The sequence below is a fragment of the Alosa sapidissima genome, chromosome 5 (genome assembly GCF_018492685.1).
Source record: "Alosa sapidissima isolate fAloSap1 chromosome 5, fAloSap1.pri, whole genome shotgun sequence".
Lineage (NCBI taxonomy): Eukaryota > Metazoa > Chordata > Actinopteri > Clupeiformes > Clupeidae > Alosa > Alosa sapidissima.
In genome coordinates this window covers 3,276,400-3,282,212 of record NC_055961.1, presented here as the reverse complement: position 1 = coordinate 3,282,212, position 5,813 = coordinate 3,276,400, and the positions used below count along the sequence as shown (strand labels likewise).

At 45.8% G+C, this 5,813-nt stretch overlaps 1 long non-coding RNA gene across 1 annotated transcript in view; it reads left to right on the top strand.

Annotated features, from left to right (window-relative positions):
- LOC121709361 overlaps positions 1 to 3,857 on the top strand; it is a 4,989-nt gene extending 1,132 nt beyond the window's left edge. Inside the window, exons 1-2 of the long non-coding RNA XR_006031916.1 lie at positions 1 to 2,632; positions 2,683 to 3,857. The exon at positions 1 to 2,632 is cut by the window's left edge and continues 1,132 nt beyond it. This is a non-coding gene — a long non-coding RNA (uncharacterized LOC121709361). The remainder of the gene's footprint in view (positions 2,633 to 2,682) is intronic.
- Positions 3,858 to 5,813: the final 1,956 nt, after the last annotated feature.

Here is a 5,813-nt window from a genome sequence, read left to right as displayed (position 1 = left end):
GCAGGGCACTCAGAATCAGAATCACAATACAGGACGATGCCATTTCATTGGCCACTTCCGTTATTTGATTGAGGAGATGTGTGTGTGATGTGTGTGTGTGTGTGTGTGCGTATGTGTGTGTGCGTGTGTGTGTGTGTAGTGATGCAGGGCCAGACGCAGCTGTTCCCAGGGCTGTCTGCTCCACACAAATCTCCATCAGATAGTCAGTCCACATTTATGTTGCCTAGCAACTTTTAACATGGTAATTGTGGGAGTTTTGCTATTGAGGAAAGTGTGTGTCTGTGTGTGGGCATGAGTTCAGGTGTGTGTGTGTGTGTGTGAGTTGATGGGTGGGCATGCGTGCAGGTGTCAATGTGCATGCAGGTGTGTGTTTGAGTGTTTGTGCGCAGGCATGCATGACTTCTGTTCACACACTCAGTGTGTGTTATGTTGTGGAGAGTGTGTGTGTCCCTCTTCACAGAGCACATAATGGCGGTGTGTGTGTGTGGCTTTGTGAGTAAATGAGACTGCACTCCTACTTTACATCATCACCCTAGTCAGACCACACACACACACACACACAGTCTTCTAACAGCGTGCTGCGCTCCTCCCATTTAACGCTTCTCCCCTCCCCTCTGCTGCAACACAACCCCCACCAATCTGAGCATGGAGAAGCTTTACCTTTTAATTTTGTTTTAATCACTAGAAAACAAAACATTCAGCAAGAACCTCTCTCAATCTCTCACCTGAGAAGCAGGGGAATATTCCATGGGTTCTAGAACCCCTCTCTCAATCTCAGAAGTCTAAGAGACAGGGGAACATTCCATTAGTTCTAGAACCTCTCTCTCAATCTCACAACTCTGAAAGACAGGGGAACATTCCATGGGTTCTAGAACTGGAGCAAACTCATTCCTGACTGGACACAGACCCCTAAAGCCCCTGCCAGTCACCCTCTACTGCCCTCTTCTGCCAGCATTCCCTCTTACACACACACACACACACACACACACACACACACACACACACACACACAGAGAGAGTGATTGATGGTCAGTTTTGGCTCAGAGAGTCTGTGGGAGGGAAGGAGTCATTGGTGCTGTTCTAGCTGAGGCCCGGAAATTACTTTTTATTATGACATGGGCCTTTCACCCAGAAGCAATAAGACTCACTGGTCCAGTCAGACTCACGCTGACCACCAGGAATAATCTCTCCAGTAGCCCAGTGGACGCAGGAGACCAGGCTATAGGCCCGAGGGGCAGCTAGTGTTTCGGGCTAATGACTGGAAAGGAGTTGTTTTGTCCTAGACATTCGTGTGTCTTGCTCCGAGCGTGTTTTGTCCTAGACATTCACGTGTCTTGCTCCGAGCGTGTTTTGTCCTAGACATTCACGTGTCTTGCTCCGAGCGTGTTTTGTCCTAGACATTCGTGTGTCTTGCGCCGAGCGTGTTTTGTCGTAGACATTTGTGTGTCTTGCTCTGAGCGTGTTTTGTCGTAGACATTCGTGTGTCTTGCTCCGAGCGTGTTTTGTCGTAGACATTCACGTGTCTTGCTCCGAGCGTGTTTTGTCGTAGACATTCGTGTGTCTTGCTCCGAGCGTGTTTTGTCGTAGACATTCGTGTGTCTTGCTCCGAGCGTGTTTTGTCGTAGACATTCACGTGTCTTGCTCCGAGCGTGTTTTGTCGTAGACATTCACGTGTCTTGCTCTGAGCGTGGTGCCATTATGATGGCAGATGGATCATGTCTCTCTTTGAAGGCTGCTTGAAGTGAACGTCAGTCTCTCAGAATGTGTGCTGTTTGATGGCTGATGTTCTACCGTCGGATGTTTTCCTCCTGATCTTGGCGTCATGTGGATCGGGAAGTGTCAGGGTAGCGGAAGGATGACTGGAGATCTACATTCCATTGTTAGTGTGTTAGTGTGTTGCTGCTTTCCTCCCTCACAGATATCTCCTCCTCATTCTAGATCTCCTGTCTCTTCTCCCATATAGCTTGCCACTCCTCCCAGAGAAGCCTTAGGGAGCACTCAGTAAGCGCACATACATAGCACACGAGGAAAGCCCATGCAGGACCCTCGGATAACCCACATAGGACCCTAGGAAAGCACAGGTAGTACATTAGGAAAGCACATGAAGGACCTTAGGAAAGCACATGAAGCCCATATAGGACACTGGGAAAGCACAGATAGTACGTTAGGAAAGCCCATGTACTGTAGGACACTAGGAAAGCACATATAGCACACTAGGAAAGCCCATGAAGGACCCTCAGAAAGCACATGCCCTAGGAAAGCCCATATAGGACCCTAGGAAAGCCCAGGACATATCGGACCCCCCAAACACATATAATGCACTAGGAAAGCACATTGTAGGGCACTAGATAGCTGCACCATAGAGACCAGAGTTACTGTCCTAGAGGTAAACGATGCTGAAGGAGCTTTATAAAAATGACTTAAATTATCCACAAGGGGGCAGAGTTTGACTGGAAATGCCAGAGAGGTGCAGAGGGATGTGCTGGGGCACAAAATAGCACATCTCACATGTTGGGATATACACCACACCCATACCTTTCCACTTTTAACCTGTATCAAATAAATGTATTATCAGCATATGAAAATGAGGCCATTCAGTAAACATGAATGTCACCCCTCCAGTGACTCAGAGGTAAGGGTAGGTGATGCGTGATGTTACGTCACCCCTCCAGTGACTCGGAGGTAAGGGTAGGTGATGCGTGATGTTTAACACTAATGCACAGACGGCTTTCATTTTTTAATTTCCGATGGAGGGTCCTCCAGAGTTCTGGCTCAGGAGGGGTAGAACTCCTGAGAGCAGCGGACTTCTGACCGGGCCTGGGCCAGATCCGGTGTGATCGTTTCCACCGGACGCACGCCGGATCAAAGGCCCGCTTCGCTTCAGCCTTGGAGCGGTGGAACAACCTAGTTTAAGAGAGTAGAAGTCCTTGGCCATGTATAGGTTCTGCCTGTGCACTTAAAACAGCGGATTTCACTAACTAGCTCATCTATCTGGCTGAAGAGTTGTGCTAATTGGAACACACACACATTGATCGGACTTTCACGTTCGTCAGCTGTCGTCTAGCAAACACCAGCAAAGCAGAGCATAGGTCAGGTGTAATGTCCATTATGGGTATGTTGCCCGTTCCAGATGCCCTTGGCCGAGGTCATTATGGGTGTGTTGCCCGTTCCAGATGCCCTTGGCCGAGGTCATGAGGACCGTGTACAGGGGTGGGGTGTTCTCGACTGAGGGTTGAGTCCCGGTGCTGATGGAAGACGTGTGTGTGTGTGTGTGTGTGTGTGTGTGATCAGAGTAGATAAGGTCTTAGGAAAGAGCACTGGACGCATGCTGGGGAGTCTGAGCTCTGGGTCTTCGGATGTAACTTACGCTATGTGCGCTCATCTCCAGAGTACAGCTTATGTGATGTTGTTTTTCTTTTTGAATCTTTTACTACTTCAGACCATCAGCACAATCAGACGTTTTCCATGACCGAGACCCAAACTTTGCTTAATCAATTTTCAAATGAAAAAACGATCACCGTCACTTCTCAAGCTGGTAGTAACAAATGATTGTCATTGTAGGTTGATATAGAAGTTTCTGTTTGTTTTCCAGGTTTTTATTTTTTAATCAGTTGTGTAAATGGTGGCGAAGACCTCAGTCTTTCCATTGAGGCGGTTGTGTGAAATCCAGCATGTATTTATTGCACTTTTGTGATTTGGGTTTGTTGTCTTTCTTTTCTCGTGACTCCTAAAAGCTGTGAATTTGTTTTTGTTTTTTTTCATTGACACTGTAATGTCAAAGCAGAATTGTACATATGTCACCAGCACAAGAATGTTTTGTAGTTTCACAACAAATATAAAAATGTTCTTTTCTTCTATGTCTGGGCCATTCTTTTCTTCTATATTTGTCTCATTTTGAGTGTGTGTGTAAAGATATTAATCAGAATCAGCTGCTGATTCACTGTTCTATAAGTCTGTGCTGTAACAGACAGAATACAGTGTTGTCTGTAGTTGACACACTACGTTACTTGTCAAGGACAGATAAAAGACTAATAAAGACTACATTAGAGGTGTATTGATCACATGTGACATGCAAAAGCTGTAAGCAAGCTAAGTTGATATATTAATATATTAAAGAAAAACAATATTATCAATCATGTATCTCCTGTGAAAGTCTTAAGCTGTGAAATGACGTCTGGGCACTAAGGACTGATGTTGGCTCTGTAATAGACATATCTGGCCACTAGAGGGAACCACACTTCATGTGATTGTAGTTCAGCACAACTTGCCTGTTTGTCTGGTGATCATGCTGACTGGTATCCTGACAAGCCAGAGCCACATCAAGCTGGGTCTGTGAACACACCGTTGGCAGGGTTCAATCCAAGGGGCGGGATAAACAGCTGTCTGTACAATTCCCTCTGCACGCAATAGGACAGCGCTACAACCCATGAGTCCCATGCGTTTTCTCAGCAGTGGAGCTAGTGAGAACATTGTTTGTATAGAGTTTACTAAAAGAAACAACTCACAATGTACCGTTGACTTGCACTAGCCTAGCACCTGCGAACTCTGCAATTAGAAGGACTGGATGAAACGTGCTGAAAACGGTCTCCACTGATAAATATCACACTTGCTTACTTGGAAATAAGGTCTTATGTCCAAAATCCTGAACCACCCCTTTTAAGTCCCATTGTACCGAATTTTGGATGCAGTTCCACCAGAGTTCCACTGGGGGCGATCGCCATGAGTGCAGAATGAATGGGAGTCAATGGAGCTAGACGGCTAAATTTGTCTCTTTCACCTGATTGTCGTTGACAAATCTCAGATTTGATAGTAGTTTGTGTAACTTCAACATGGGTTATAGGTAAAAAGTTGAAAGAACGAGTGCTTATGTCCTTTTGATTTCTTACAGGTTGAGTTATTGTTTCCCATAACATGCTAGCATTCTGCTAATGAACGCTGATTGGTCAGTGAAGGACTGATTACGACCACAGATATCGCTAGACGGCATCGTCAGAGAGAACCGCCACTCTCGGGAAACTTCCGGTTTCTGAACTGGTTGCAGTTTCCGTTCTGGTTCCACATGAGGGCGCTCACGAATAAGTGCAGAATTAACGGAGGTCTATGGAGCTGTACCCCTCAAATCTACTTTTCTCGGGATACAATTTTTTGCCCAAAAATTTGAATGTTGCATGCGAAAGAGGGGACAGAGAAAATACACACCGCTGAGTATTATATTTTTGAGTCACTTATTTGTTCTAAAAAGCCTTTCAAATGCGTCAATGACGTCATTCATTAGCAAAAAGCTAGTGTGTTGTGGGCAACAACGACCCAACCTGTAAGAAATCAAAAGGACGTAAGTACTCGTTCATTCAACTTTTGACCTATAATCCATAGTGAGCTTGCAGAAACCACAATCAAATCTTTTTTTCAATGACAACCAGGTGAAAGAGACAAATTTAGCCGCCTAGCTCCATCAGTGCCGGTGCTCCGCACACGCACATCACGCACTGTGCGTAGGGCACCAAGTGCCTGGGGGGGCACCAAAAAATCTGGGTCGTGAAAAATCACCACAATAGGCTACTAGTATTAATAACAAATAAAATATGTCTAAAACATGTTCATATGCAAAAGCAATACAAAAGTAATATAGGCCTAGACCAAATTAGTCGAGAAAAAGGTGAATCTCCTGTGCAGCCCTCTCTCCAGTCTCCCTCTGGTGCCCCCCTCCCACACCTCCCAGTGGTCTGTTCGATTATTCCTCAATCCCAAATTTGGCAGACAGCAGACATCGCCTCCAAAAGGCACTAAGAGTCGGGGCGGAAAAAAGGAAAAAG